This window comes from Lathyrus oleraceus, chromosome 1, assembly GCF_024323335.1.
Source record: "Lathyrus oleraceus cultivar Zhongwan6 chromosome 1, CAAS_Psat_ZW6_1.0, whole genome shotgun sequence".
Taxonomy (NCBI): Eukaryota; Viridiplantae; Streptophyta; class Magnoliopsida; order Fabales; family Fabaceae; genus Lathyrus; species Lathyrus oleraceus.
Window position 1 is genome coordinate 441,393,734 of NC_066579.1, and position 16,796 is coordinate 441,410,529.

Here is a 16,796-nt window from a genome sequence, read left to right on the forward strand (position 1 = left end):
TTCATTTATCCGTGTTTGTCCAATACGCTGATACTGTTAAAGCTAACGGTGTCACTTCAGAGGCAATTCGACTTCGTCTTTTTCCTTTCTCGTTAAGAGATAGCGCTAGAAGATGGCTTCAATCTCTTCCTTCCAACTCAGTCACCACATGGAACGAGTTGAAGAAAGTTTTTCTTGCCCGATATTTTCCGCCGAGCAAAACAGCTATGTTAAGAGCCCAGATAAATGGATTTAAATAGAAAGATAACGAGTCTCTCTTCGAAGCATGGGAAAGATACAAAGACATGATGAGACTTTGTCCACACCATGGTTTAAAAGACTGGTTAGTAATTCATACCTTCTATAATGGTCTCCTATACAACACGAGGTTAACAATAGACGCCGCCGCCGCAGGTGGTGCACTAATGAACAAACCTTATGCTGATGCTTACCAACTTATCGAAAGCATGGCTCAAAACCACTATTAGTGGGGAAGCGAACGAACAATGGTAGAAAAACCTCAAACGAAAACTGGCATGTACGAGATAAGTAACCTTGATCATGTTAATGCAAAAGTGGATGCTCTGGTCCAGAAAATTGAAAGTTTAAATGTATCACCTCCAGCCACCGTGGTAGCCATAACTCAGAATTGCGAAGTCTGTGGAATCCAAGGTCACACTCCTGCAGATTGTCAACTCCTAACAGGAATCCAAGCGGAGCAAGTGAACTATGTTCAAGGAAGCCCCTACTCGCACACCTATAACTCAAATTGGAAGAATCATCCCAATTTTTCATATAAGAGTAATAACGCTTTATACGCACCTGGACAATCTCCAAATCAAGCCCCAGCTATACCTCCGGGATATCAGAAGCCGATCCCATCTACACCTAACAATAACGCCCCTAGGAAATCCAACTTGGAAATCATGATGGAAAACTTTATAGCTTCTCAACAGCAAACCAATAAAGATTTCCTAAACCAGAATGTACACACTGGCGAACAAATTAAACAACTAGCAAGTAAAGTAGATGCCCTGGCTACCCATAACAAAATGCTAGAAACACAAATATCACAAGTAGCTCAACAACAAGCGCCTACTGCTGCCCCAACTGGTACATTTCCTGGCCAACCCCAACCTAATCCGAGAAGCCACGCCCATGCAATCATCCTAAGAAGTGGAACGGAAGTGGAAGGACCGTCTGACCCAAGGATAGAAAACCAAAACTCTAAAAAGCCAACTGAGAAGGAAAGTGAACCTAAGGAAAAGGAAGAGAGTAATAAGGAAACCGTAGAAAAGAAGGAACCTTATGTACCTCCACCACCTTATAAACCACCTATCCCTTACCCTCAAAGGCTTATTAAAACCAAAGATGCGGGCCAATTTAAAAAATTTGTTGACCTACTAAAACAATTAAACGTTACAATTCCGTTTACAGAAGCTATTACGCAGATGCCCTCATATGCCAAGTTCTTAAAAGAAATTCTTTCTAATAAAAGGAAACTTGAAGATAGCGAAACCGTTACACTCACCGCTGAATGTAGCGTTATAATCCAGAATATGCCTCCTAAACTTAAAGACCCAGGTAGTTTCTCTATACCCTGTCACATAGGAAAATTTGTCATTGACAAAGCCTTATGCGATTTAGGAGCCGGTATTAGTGTTATGCCTTTATCCATATGCAAGAAACTTGAAATGGGAGAATTAAGACCAACCAAAATGTCTGTGCAACTAGCAGATCGTTCCGTTAAATATCCTGTAGGAATTCTTGAAAACGTTCCAGTGCGCATAAGTCAATTCTACATTCCAACCGATTTTATAATTATGGATATTAGAGAAGATGAAGTTACACCCATTATACTGGGAAGACCGTTCTTAGCAACTGCTGGTGCGATCATAGACGTAAAATGAGGACGACTCACTTTCGAAGTAGAAGAAGAGAAAATTGAGTTCATTCTTTCCCAATTTTTGAAAGCACCTGCAATAGAAGATACATGTTACTTCATGGATATCATCGATGAATGCATAAAAGAAACGGAGTTAGAAAAAGACAAATCATCTGACTATCTTGTAGAAGACAAACTTAACCAATGTTTAGCAATAACACCGGACCCTACGCATGCCTTAAGAAACCAACCCTAGACCTGAAAACACTTCCCAAAAATCTGAGATATGAATTCCTAGACTTAGAACTTGAACGACCAGTGATAGTTAATGCTGACCTAGGAAGACTCGAAACAGAAAAACTCCTGCATATCTTAAGAAAATATCCAACCGCACTAGGTTACAACATCACCGATCTTAAAGGAATAAGTCCTTCTATTTGTATGCACCGCATCATGCTAGAAGAAGACTGTAAAACTTCTAGGGAACACCAGAGGAGACTAAACCCGATCCTGAGTGAGGTAGTGAAGAAGGAAATAACCAAGTTATTAGAGGCAGGTATCATATATCCTATATCTGATAGCAAATGGGTTAGTCCTGTACACGTAGTACCAAAGAAAGGAGGTGTAACAGTCATTGAAAATGAAAAAAGAGAAACTATAACCAAACGAATCGAATCGGGATGGAGAATGTGCATTGACTATAGGAAACTAAACAAAGCAACCCGAAAAGATCATTTCCCTTTACCATTCATTGACCAGATGTTAGAACGATTAGCAAAACATTCTCATTTCTGCTATCTAGACGGTTACTCAGGTTTCTTTCAAATACCGATTCACCCTGATGACCAAGAAAAGACAACGTTCACGTGTCCTTTTGGTACCTTCGCTTATAGACGAATGTCGTTTGGCTTGTGTAATGCTCCTGCAACCTTCCAAAGGTGCATGATGGCAATATTCGCCGATTTTCTAGAAAACATCATGGAAGTATTTATGGATGACTTTTCCGTATGCGGACAAAGCTTTGAAGAATGCCTTGAAAACCTAGAAAGAGTTCTAGAGCGATGTGTAAAAGTAAACCTAGTACTTAATTGGGAAAAATGCCACTTTATGGTACAAGAAGGAATTGTTTTAGGACACATCATCTCGAACAGAGGAATTGAAGTAGACAACACTTCGATATCCTCCTAACGATGGCATCTCTAAGCCCATCCCAGACATTTATTGCAAGTACAACATATACAGGTTATCAGATACAGCCTAACGTACGGTTCATTCTGATTCAGCCCAACATATGACTTCTTCAGCAACTCCAATGCGGTCTAACGTACGACCCATTTGGACCTTCAAATCCTCAGATGCTGCCTAGCGTACGGTACATTCAGGGGTGTAGTCTAGCGTACGACTACTTTCTTTTTCAGATGCAGCCTAACGGACGGCTCATTCTACAACTCGGATACGATCTAACATACGATCCATTCTGAACTTCAACAACCCCAACGCGGTCTAACGTACGACCCGTTTGGATCTTACAACCCTCAGATGCTACCTAACGTACGGTACATTTCTGAAGTGTAGTCTGGCGTACGACTACCGCTTTCATCATCAGATGCGGCCTAACAGACGACTCATTCTGCGACGGTCTAACGTACGACCCGTTCGGATGTCCATCCCCTCAGATGCTACCTAACATACGGTACATTTCTGAAGTGTAGTCTAACGTACGACTACCCCTTTCATCATCAGATCCTACCTAACATACGGTACATTTCTGAAGTGTAGTCTAACGTACGACTACCCCTTTCGTCATCAGATTCAGCCTAACGTACGGCTCATTCTGCAACTCAGATACGATCTAGCGTACGGTCCATTCTGATCCTTTATCCCCAACAGCATATGACACACTCCGACTCCCCAGCGAAGTCAGCAGCCTAATGGATGACTCATTATTCGGTCTAATGTACGACCCAGTGTGGCACCCATGTCTTCAAATTGGCCTAATGTACGGCTCGATCTGAAGCTTTCGTCATCAAACCTCCCGGATGGTATCTTTAAGCCCATCTCCATCAAGACCAACTGTCGATTCTCAAGTGCAAATTTTTGGGGCATTCTAGTGTTCAATAATCTTCCACCTCCAGACCACGAATGGCATACACGCCATCCTAACTCTCTCGGTTCAAGAATATTGAACAGGGGCAGCTGTCATACCCCAAAAATTACCCATCATTTTTCCTAAAAAAAAAAAAAAAAAAAACGAAAAAAAAAACGAAAAAAAAAAAAAAAAAAAAAAAAGATTTTTTTTTTAATTAATTAATTAATTAATTAATTAATTAATTAAATAATTAAAATAAATAAATAAATAAAATATAACAAATTATTTTGGACTTGGGTCTCCCTCATTCCAAGCCCATTACCCACGAAATTAGTCTATAAATACTGAAGTTTCAGTAGGGGGAGTTAGACTTGGAGTTTACACTGGGAGATTTACTGGAGAAAGAAGGAAGAGAAGCAAAACACTCTGAGGTTTCCTTGGAACAAAACCTTGAGGAAAAAGAAAGAGAGAGAACAGAGAAGGACGGATAGAAACTTTGGCATAGGAACCCTGCCTACCCGGAGAATTCAGAGTAAAGAAACCCTGAAGGCAGCCCATCTGCACCGAAGCCATCGCCGTCCAATTCCCGCTGCCTAACTTATTCCGATACTACAAGTGGTCAATCCCTTCAACCTTGAATTGGCAAACAGGTTTTGCGTATCTCTATTGTTTATACTTTCAATTGGCCATATCTACATATATAATGCATCATGATTAAATGTTGATATATAATTTGCTTTCGTATGGGAATTTAAATATGCCTGAATACCCTGAATGTTTGACCATGTTATTCCTGTGATAAAATGCCATAAAATTCAAAGTTCCTAACATGGGGCTGTTTTCAAATTCAAAATCCGTGGCCTTCGCTAGGCGAGGCAGAGGCGAACGAGACAGTAGCTGACTTTTCTATTCTGTTTTTTTTTTATGTTTTATCATAGCCATGCATTATTCATCCTATCCTATTTATCGTTGTGATATTTCTCCGGTGTAATCTTCGATTGCACCCTGATTTGGTGTTCTGACATGTTTCTTTTTTTGAGTTTTGTAAAGGTTCACATATCCCAGGAAAAGATTATTGGCTAGGTATTCCACTTTATTTGTGGGATACCCTTGTGGAGTTTCACCCTAAATTAATTTTTAATGTATTAATTTCTAATGTATTAATTTTTTAATATATTATTTTTAATAATTTTAATGTGGAGTTTCATCCTAATTATATAATTAATTGTAAAACTTTGCCTTTGAATAAGTGATCTTGGACCTCTCTTTGTTGCCTTACGATTACGATATTACGGTCATGTCCCGCGAACGTGGGGATACCCTTAGCAAAGACCCTTCGGTTAAATCATCATAAAATAAATTATAGTCCCTCGGATGTTGCCTTCGAATATACAACTTTGTCCCTCGATGACCCTCCGATGTTGCCTGCGGTTAAAAGATGATAGTCCCTTCGAATGCTAAGGTATCCTCGTAACTGTTGCCTTCAATGACCAATCGATGATCCTACGATGACCCTTTTACATCCAAAGGATAAAACTACTTATTTCTCAATAATAAGGACAGTTTTACCCTCATAAGGATAGGAAATACTCATAAAGACCTTGGGTCGGTATAACTCTTAATTGCTGGCTCACAACCTAAAACATTTTTTTCACACCTCACACCTTTCAAAATACCTTCAGAAAATCACCACTTGGTATACATTCATACTAGAATCATTACCGAGTTATATTTTTCTAAACAATTTTCAAAACTAAACGAGATAATCACTTTGTATACATTCATACAAGAATCATTACAAAGTTAAATTCTCTTTTCAAAACAATTTTTCTAAACAATTCACAAACACTTTTTTTTAAAAATAATATAAGTGATCGAGCAATTAAGAGCCCATGGATAACCATGGATACAAAGGGTGCTAACACCTTCCCTTTGTATAATGTACCTCCCGAACCCAAAATCTAAATTAAGGTCTTTCCTGTTCTTTTTCACCTTTCCTTATTGGATAAAAGAAAAGTCGGTGGCGACTCTTGCTAACCGCGACATTGCGATAAAAAACACAAAAAGTCCAGTTCACCGTATGACAGAACTGGCGACTCTGCTGGGGACCCTAAATATTTAAAAAGAGAGGTTACCTTAAAAACAAGATCACTTATTCAATTTGTCTGATTTATTTTTAAGGGAATGCTTGGGTATGTTATGCTTGAGTGAAAGATCCTACACCCGGATCTAGTGTACCTTAGGTAAGTAGCAAGAGATCATCGCGACTGTCCGGCGTATACTGGAATGGTCAAAATGATGGCTACGGTTAATGTGGCACTTTGGATGTCCTGATGTTCCTCATGTTAGTTGAGGAAATATTTGGCATTCGCGTGGTGTCATAAAAGCATTAACCAGACCTTTAGAACCCTAATTGACTCATCCTGGCCATTAGAAAGTAGTGAGATAACTGGCTTCGGTTCCGACTGGAGTTGGTTGAGACTCGATACTACACTCTTTGAGATTGGACTTTAGGGAAGCTTCGGTCAACCACTTGGTGTTGCACTGAAGTGGACTTAAGGAAAGGTCAATGATTTGAGATCCTTCTAGAACCCGGTTACTATTCTAAGACAGGTTGAACCAACCAAACTTCAGTGGGGAGGGTATTTACCTATGGAACTCACGCAAGCCTTAAAACCTAGGAATGATTGTTGTGTGACTTGCTTGTGCTTGTTATTTATCTAACAACATGACATCATAACAACATAACATCATAACATCATGGCATTGTACTAACCATTTCAAGGATTTAGGGATTTAACTCTGCTAAAAAAAAAAAACAAACAAAAGCAAAAACAAAAGAGAAAAGAAAAAAAAAGCTCTTTTTGTTAGTTTATGCAAAGTTAAATCCCGAAAGTCCTTGAAAACATTTCATACATTGCATTGCATCGCATAACAGGTATTCTAAAGGATCAGTGTTCTCACGATTTTCCTATCAAACAGATTCCAGCAGATTCAAACAGATTGAACAATGGCTCTCGAACAAACTGTCAAAGATCTCCAGGCCCAGAATGCTCAATTCCAGGAAATGATGCTGAGCTTATCTAAGGGGCAGGAAGAACTGAAAGCTCTTTTGATGGAGAAGAAGAAGGACCAGAAACCTGTGGGTTACATCAACCCGGGGAGAAGGCTTAAGGGACAGGTTACAGGAGTCAAGATTAGAATTCCGAAGGATTCAGAAGAAGAGACCGAGAATGATTCGGAAGATGAGAATCCTAATCTCGTCAATTCTGAGGACGACGATGAAGATTATGAACATGAACAGTACTCTCCGAAGGATGATAAGTACAAGTTGCTGGAAGAACGTATGCTAGCTATGGAGGGGCAGAAAGTGCCCGGTCTGGATTTCGAAAACTTGGGTCTGGTCTCTGATGTGGTCATTCCCCGCAAATTCAAGGTTCCCATTTTCACTAAGTATGATGGTGCCTCTTGTCCTCAGATGCATCTAAGGGCTTATGTGAGAAAGATTCAGCCGCACACTACTGATAAGAAACTGTGGATGCATTTCTTCCAAGAGAGTCTGTCTGGCACACAGTTAGAGTGGTATTATCAGCTTGAGAGCTCTAACATCCGCACATGGACTGATTTAGCAACAGCTTTCTACAAGCACTACCAGTATAATTCTGAGTTAGCGCCTACTCGGCTACAGCTACAAAATATGACTATGGGCTCTAAAGAAAGTTTCAAAGAATATGCTCAAAAGTGGAGAGATTTGGCTGGCAGAGTCAAACCCCCTATGACTGATCGAGAGTTAGTGGACATGTTCATGGGTACACTGACTGGCCCATTCTACAGCCATCTACTGGGAGGTTCCTCGTCAGGTTTCACTGAACTTATCTTGACAGGTGAACGGGTTGAAAGCGGCATTCGAAGTGGAAAGATACAGGCAGCTACTTCTGCAAGCACCAAAAAGTCCTATCAGGGAAAGAATGAATCAAATGCTGTGTACAGTGAGAGGAAGCATAACAAGAAGAATCGTGACCATACTGTTGGGGCAGTTACAATTGCCGCACCGCCATCTCAGAACTTCCAACACAGACAAGACAGGTCGAGAAGACAGTTTACCAAGATCAATATGACTTTAACCCAAGCACTGCAGAGTATGTTAAAGGCCAATTTGATTACCCTCAGAGGCCCTCCTGCAAATCCCAACACTACTTCTCCTCGTTATAATCCCAACGCCAGGTGTGCCTATCACTCCGATAGCCCCGGGCATGATACGAATGATTGCTGGTTGTTGAAGAACAAGATTCAGGATATGATCGACGCTGGAGAAATTGAATTTGATCCTCCGGCGACCCCCAATGTCATCACAGCACCTATGCCTAATCATGACCAGAATGTTAATGTTGTGGACGACAATTCTCACGTTACTGACGTTGCTGATTTAGCATCTCCTCTCCTGATCGTTAAGAAGAATTTATTGCAAGCTGGTTTATTTCCAGGTTGTGCTGAAGATTGCGATCTCTGTGTACTCCGACCCAATGATTGTTTGAAGTTGAAGAACGGCATTCAACGGCTGATGGATGATCGTACAATTCTATTTGAAAGGGTTCCTAAGGTGGACAACTCTATTGAAGAGGTATCTGTGATTGCTAGGTCCAAAGCTCCAGTGAAGATTACCGCTACTAGAGTGCCTGTGAAGATTACCGCTGAGCCCAAAGTGGCTCCCCTGATTATTACCGCACCTGGCCCCGTGCCATATTCCTCCAGCAAAGCTATTCCGTGGAACTATGGAGGCGACGTTTACATCCATGGCATAAAGCAAGTTGGTAGTTCTGCTAATCCTAATGATATTGTGGGGACTAGTAAAATTACTCGAAGTGGAAGGGTCTTCTCTCCAGAAATCTCACCTCCCGCTCCCGAAATTCGAGGAAAAAGACCAGTCAATCCTCCTCAGTCAGAGACATCGGTCGAAGTTACTTCTGAAGATGTTGCCAAACAGGAAATGGAAGAGATGCTGAAAATCATCCGTAAGAGCGATTTTGATGTAGTGGAACAATTGGGGCATACTCCGTCTAAAATCTCAATGTTGTCTTTATTGTTATCTTCTGAATCCCATGCCAATGCATTGATGAAATTCTTGAAGACCGCTCATGTGCCTCAAGAAACATCCGTCGATCAATTCGAACATTATGTTGCTAATTTGACTGTTGACAATGGCCTAGGCTTTTCCGATGCTGACCTGACACCAGCGGGAAAGAATCACAATAAAGCTCTGCATATCTCCATCGAGTGTGAGGGGATCACCCTGGCTCACGTGTTGATCGACAACGGCTCTTCCTTGAATGTGCTCCCGAAAGCTGTACTCGATAAATTTGACTACAAAGGCATTGAACTGAAACCTAGTGATGTTGTGGTGCGTGCTTACGATGGTGCGAAGAGTGTTGTCTATGGTGAAGTGGTTCTCCCTATCAAGATAGGACCTCAAGTCTTCAACACTACCTTTCACGTGATGGACATTCGTCCCGCCTACTCCTGCTTGTTGGGGCGCCCTTGGATCCATGGGGCAGGTGCGGTAGCTTCGTCGCTTCATCAAAAGCTGAAGTATCCAATAGCAGGCATGGTTGTCACTGTATGTGGAGAAGAAGAGTATATTGTCAGTAGTGTGCAAGCCTTCAAATACGTTGAGATGGATGGTGAATTCTTTGAGACTCCTTCTCAGTCATTTGAAGTGGTTCCTCCACCCAGTCCTGTCCTTAAGCCAACTCCCCTTGTGCCCAAGGTTGTTCGTGCTCCCCCTGTCATGATCTCTCTGAAAGATGCTCAAGCCGCGATTGAAAATGGTGATCGTGCTGGTTGGGGTCAACTGATCAATGTACCGTACAAGTCTGATAAAGCTGGCCTGGGGTTTAACTCTGGAAAGATAGTCAAAAATCAGATTAATGCTATGGAAGATGCTGATAGTGATTGCGACTTGGATAGCTGGATTTTCTCAACAATTGGTGACGGACTCAACAATTGGAAGACTGAAGACATTATCCCGATTTCCTTTAGTCAGGAGTAATTGTTATTGTTTATTCTAGAATTGCAAATTTTAATTTTCTTTTACAATCAAACTTCTTAAAGCATTGTGTCTATGCCCGAGGCACAATAGCTAATTTGTTAGGGGTTTGTCATTTTCATAAGCATATTCATATTCAATAGATCAATGGACTTTTTGCATTCAAATATTGCGCTCTTTATCTTTCCTGTCATTTTTCAAACAAGCTATGTTTCTTGCACACACTCACGTAATAATTTGCCGATCCATATCCACTCTGGATCCTGTTGGTAATGACTCTGCTACTGTTCATTATGACTTTGAAAATCCGATCTACCAAGCCGAGGATGGAAGCGAGGAAGATTGTGAAGTCCCTAGAGAACTCGCCAGACTGGTACTACAAGAGGAAAAGACCATACAGCCGCATGAGGAATCAATTGAAATTGTAAATCTGGGTACTGAAATAAACAAGAGAGAAGTCAGAAGTTTCTTGGGGCACTCGAATTACATTGCCCGATTCGTTCCACACTTGACTACTACCTGCAAACCCATCTTCAAATTACTAAAAAAGAAAAAACAAGAGATGGTATGGATTGATGAGTGCCAAGAAGCTTATGACAAAATCAAGAGATGGTATGGAATGATGAATGACAAAATCAAGAAATATCTCCAAGAACCTCCAGTTCCGATGCCACCAGTTGAAGGAAGACCTTTAATTACGTATTTGACCGTGTTAGAAAATTCAATGAGGTGTGTTGGGGCAACATGACGAGTCTGGTCGAAAAGAGCATGCCATATACTGCCTTAGCAAAAGGTACCGACTGTGAAACAAGATACTCACAGCCCGAGAAAGCTTGCTGTGCTTTGGCCTGGGCTGCTCGCCGACTAAGACAGTATATGTTGAATCATACCACCTTATTGACTTCTAAGATGGATTCTATCAAATACCTATTTGAGAAACCTGCTGTCTCCTGAAAGAGTTATCACTGACAATGGTACTAATTTGAACAACAAGATGATTACTGAACTCTGCACGCAGTTCAAAATAAAACACCATAACTCTTCTCCGTACCGGCCAAAGATGAACGGCGCCGTGGGGACTGCTAACAATATCAAGAAGGTCATGCAAGAAATGACAGTAACATACAAAGACTGGCATGAGATGTTACCCTTTACTCTTTACGGTTATCGCACTTCAGTGCGCACTACGACAGGGGCAACTCCGTTCTCTTTAGTCTATGGAATGGAAGCCATCTTACTAGTGGAAGTTCAGATTCCCTCTCTAAGAATCATGAAAGAGGCGGGCTTAGATGAAGATGAATGGATTCAGACTCGACTCGATCAGATAAATCTGATTGATGAGAAGAGACTTGCGGCTGTTTGTCATGGGCAGATATATCAGAAATGCATGACCCAGGCATTTAACAAAAGAGTTAAGAGACAGGTGTACCAACTTGGCGACTTGGTAATCAAACGCATCATCCTACCACAAACTGACCCCAGAGGCAAATGGACTCCCACATACGAAGGGCCATTTGTAGTTAAGAAGGTATTCTCAGGTGGAGCCATGATACTCGCCACAATGGATGGTGAAGACTTCCCACATCCCGTGAACGCGGACATAGTTAAAAAATACTACGCATAAAAGAGACCCGCTAGATCGACGTATCTAGGCAAAAGTAAGGGCATCCCGGCGAACCAAAAGGGTTCGGGCAAAAATTAGGGATATATAAAAAAAATGTACACCCGGCAAGTCGAAAACCTGAAAAGGCGGCTTGGGCAAAAAAGGGTATCCTGGTGGACTGAAAACCTGAAAAGGCGGTCCAGGCAAAAATTAGGGATTAAAGCGTATGACTATGTCCCGTTCTCAGTCAACTTTCATCCAAGTTCGAGGGACTGACCAAGCCAATCACTTCTATCCGACAGCAAGGGATGAGATGCTCGAAGACATAATGACAGTAGTAGGCTTAAAATCAATAGGACTTCTTCCACATAGCTTTCTCTTTGTTTTCGACAATTTCCTCTTACTAGGATTTCTGTCTCCTTGTACACAAATTGCCTGTTTATAGGCCTTCTTTCAAAATCAATACAACCTTCTTTCAAAAGATGCTTTTGTTTTTTCTTTTTCTGTTTTGGTTGCGTAAATGTCCATTGATTTAATTTGAATTAATATGTGCATTTGAATATGACTGATGTTTACCAAAAATACATGCATAGAATAGCAATAGCAATTACTACCCGACTTCAGGATCAAGGAAAAGGTCTAATCATGCTTCCAATGAATCCGCTACCAATTCTCTTCCCCAGCAAGCCTGTTTTTTCAGAAAATGGCAGTATCCCCAGGCACAACCAGTTACTCCCCAATAGAGGTCGGCGTCACCAGACAGATTGATCATCTCATCCATCCCCAGCCAGGCTCTGTTGAATATTTCCACCATCAGACAGAAATCAAGCATCCCCAGCCGAGAAAGGGTCATCGACACAAATGTCTCAAATCAGTAGATGGGGATTTATTTTCCCCAGTAGAGTCCCCAAGCAGAACTTCTCATACGCATAACTCATTCATTACATCCTTTCACAGCATACGCATGCATACAACATTCACATTTATTTTAGCATAACACGAAACATCTCATGCATCATGACATAGCATGAAGCTAACTTTTTCTTTGCAGGTTAATTATCCTCCTGATATAGTCAAAGTAGAAGGTTCATTCAGACAGACACCTTTATCAATCACATTCAAGATTCAGATACATATTTCAAATACAGTTCATGGGAACATTCATTCTGACAACACTTCGATATCCTCCTAACGATGGCATCTCTAAGCCCATCCCAGACATTTATTGCAAGTACAACATATACAGGTTATCAGATACAGCCTAACGTACGGTTCATTCTGATTCAGCCCAACATACGACTTCTTCAGCAACTCCAATGCGGTCTAACGTACGACCCATTTGGACCTTCAAATCCTCAGATGCTGCCTAGCGTACGGTACATTCAGGGGTGTAGTCTAGCGTACGACTACTTTCTTTTTCAGATGCAGCCTAACGGACGGCTCATTCTACAACTCGGATACGATCTAACATACGATCCATTCTGAACTTCAACAACCCCAACGCGGTCTAACGTACGACCCGTTTGGATCTTACAACCCTCAGATGCTACCTAACGTACGGTACATTTCTGAAGTGTAGTCTGGCGTACGACTACCGCTTTCATCATCAGATGCGGCCTAACAGACGACTCATTCTGCGACGGTCTAACGTACGACCCGTTCGGATGTCCATCCCCTCAGATGCTACCTAACATACGGTACATTTCTGAAGTGTAGTCTAACGTACGACTACCCCTTTCATCATCAGATCCTACCTAACATACGGTACATTTCTGAAGTGTAGTCTAACGTACGACTACCCCTTTCGTCATCAGATTCAGCCTAACGTACGGCTCATTCTGCAACTCAGATACGATCTAGCGTACGGTCCATTCTGATCCTTTATCCCCAACAGCATATGACACACTCCGACTCCCCAGCGAAGTCAGCAGCCTAATGGATGACTCATTATTCGGTCTAATGTACGACCCAGTGTGGCACCCATGTCTTCAAATTGGCCTAATGTACGGCTCGATCTGAAGCTTTCGTCATCAAACCTCCCGGATGGTATCTTTAAGCCCATCTCCATCAAGACCAACTGTCGATTCTCAAGTGCAAATTTTTGGGGCATTCTAGTGTTCAATAATCTTCCACCTCCAGACCACGAATGGCATACACGCCATCCTAACTCTCTCGGTTCAAGAATATTGAACAGGGGCAGCTGTCATACCCCAAAAATTACCCATCATTTTTCCTAAAAAAAAAAAAAAACGAAAAAAAAAAACGAAAAAAAAAAAAAGAAAAAAAAAGAGAATTTTTTTTTTAATTAATTAATTAATTAATTAATTAATTAAATAATTAAAATAAATAAATAAATAAAATATAACAAATTATTTTGGACTTGGGTCTCCCTCATTCCAAGCCCATTACCCACGAAATTAGTCTATAAATACTGAAGTTTCAGTAGGGGGAGTTAGACTTGGAGTTTACACTGGGAGATTTACTGGAGAAAGAAGGAAGAGAAGCAAAACACTCTGAGGTTTCCTTGGAACAAAACCTTGAGGAAAAAGAAAGAGAGAGAACAGAGAAGGACGGATAGAAACTTTGGCATAGGAACCCTGCCTACCCGGAGAATTCAGAGTAAAGAAACCCTGAAGGCAGCCCATCTGCACCGAAGCCATCGCCGTCCAATTCCCGCTGCCTAACTTATTCCGATACTACAAGTGGTCAATCCCTTCAACCTTGAATTGGCAAACAGGTTTTGCGTATCTCTATTGTTTATACTTTCAATTGGCCATATCTACATATATAATGCATCATGATTAAATGTTGATATATAATTTGCTTTCGTATGGGAATTTAAATATGCCTGAATACCCTGAATGTTTGACCATGTTATTCCTGTGATAAAATGCCATAAAATTCAAAGTTCCTAACATGGGGCTGTTTTCAAATTCAAAATCCGTGGCCTTCGCTAGGCGAGGCAGAGGCGAACGAGACAGTAGCTGACTTTTCTATTCTGTTTTTTTTTTTTTATGTTTTATCATAGCCATGCATTATTCATCCTATCCTATTTATCGTTGTGATATTTCTCCGGTGTAATCTTCGATTGCACCCTGATTTGGTGTTCTGACATGTTTCTTTTTTTGAGTTTCGTAAAGGTTCACATATCCCAGGAAAAGATTATTGGCTAGGTATTCCACTTTATTTGTGGGATACCCTTGTGGAGTTTCACCCTAAATTAATTTTTAATGTATTAATTTCTAATGTATTAATTTTTTAATATATTATTTTTAATAATTTTAATGTGGAGTTTCATCCTAATTATATAATTAATTGTAAAACTTTGCCTTTGAATAAGTGATCTTGGACCTCTCTTTGTTGCCTTACGATTACGATATTACGGTCATGTCCCGCGAACGTGGGGATACCCTTAGCAAAGACCCTTCGGTTAAATCATCATAAAATAAATTATAGTCCCTCGGATGTTGCCTTCGAATATACAACTTTGTCCCTCGATGACCCTCCGATGTTGCCTGCGGTTAAAAGATGATAGTCCCTTCGAATGCTAAGGTATCCTCGTAACTGTTGCCTTCAATGACCAATCGATGACCCTACGATGACCCTTTTACATCCAAAGGATAAAACTACTTATTTCTCAATAATAAGGACAGTTTTACCCTCATAAGGATAGGAAATACTCATAAAGACCTTGGGTCGGTATAACTCTTAATTGCTGGCTCACAACCTAAAACATTTTTTTTCACACCTCACACCTTTCAAAATACCTTCAGAAAATCACCACTTGGTATACATTCATACTAGAATCATTACCGAGTTATATTTTTCTAAACAATTTTCAAAACTAAACGAGATAATCACTTTGTATACATTCATACAAGAATCATTACAAAGTTAAATTCTCTTTTCAAAACAATTTTTCTAAACAATTCACAAACACTTTTTTTTAAAAATAATATAAGTGATCGAGCAATTAAGAGCCCATGGATAACCATGGATACAAAGGGTGCTAACACCTTCCCTTTGTATAATGTACCTCCCGAACCCAAAATCTAAATTAAGGTCTTTCCTGTTCTTTTCCACCTTTCCTTATTGGATAAAAGAAAAGTCGGTGGCGACTCTTGCTAACCGCGACATTGCGATAAAAAACACAAAAAGTCCAGTTCACCGTATGACACCCTACCTCCTTTGACACATACACAGTGAGCCAAGAAGAACTTTTTGAATATAGAGAACTTGAACACTTTTGGGGTAACTTGACTGGAAATGACGATCCCGAGGAACATGAGTTTCTCTCTGGAAACATACATAACCCGACCTTTCGTTATTTCCATAAGATCCTGGCCCACACCTTATTTGGGAAGAAGCCAAACAGTACCACAGTTTCACGTGATGAACTCTTCATCATATTTTGTGCTTCCCAGAACCGTCCAGTAAACGCTGCCACTTTTATGTTGGCAAATTTAGACCACCTTATCCAAGATGAACGAGCACCAATTCGAATAGGCGGTTTGATAACCATGATTGGTAATGCTATCGGATTACGTCAGCCTATGCTTGACTTAAGCCCTTTTTGTGGCATTACTATTATGAGTATACCCTTCCTCTTCAACACTATGTTTATAGCAAACCTAGGGTCTGACGAGTTTGAGCTTATAATTAATAACCAAGTTCTTTGCCTATTTACCATGCCCAATCCTAGGACTAGTGTCCATAACCGCAATAACTGGCTCTACAATCTGAACGAAACCCCCTCTCCTGCTAGATCCACTGAATTCATCCAGGACTATGAGATTTGTGATGACCAGATTCCTTATGCTGAATCTGACCCTCAGACACCATCTGGTTATTATGATATTGATCCTCCTCCTCAACCTGTTCAGACCGAAGAATCGGCGATACCCGACCTTAGACATCATATGCCCGGAACTGATTATAACACTGCCATTTAAGCTTTGATGTCAGAACAAGACGCCCTCAGAGAAGAGTTCGCTAACATGAGACACGAAATTCTGGGATACATGAACAGTATGACAAATCAGTTTCACGAGTTGCTATACCGTGTTAACTCCTTTGCTCCTCCGGCCAGAGATCGTGCAGATGGATAGAAGTTGTTTTTCTTAGTTATTTAGTTTTAGTTAGATTATTATTAAATGTTATTTCAAATTATGTTCGTATTTGTTTCTCTTTCGCATTT

At 40.7% G+C, this 16,796-nt stretch overlaps 1 non-coding gene across 1 annotated transcript; it reads right to left on the minus strand.

Moving 5' to 3' along the window:
* Positions 1-206: 206 nt before the first annotated feature.
* LOC127116241 (small nucleolar RNA R71) lies at positions 207-313 on the minus strand. Its single transcript, XR_007801207.1, has one exon. It is a non-coding gene; the product is annotated as a small nucleolar RNA R71 (small nucleolar RNA).
* Positions 314-16,796: the final 16,483 nt, after the last annotated feature.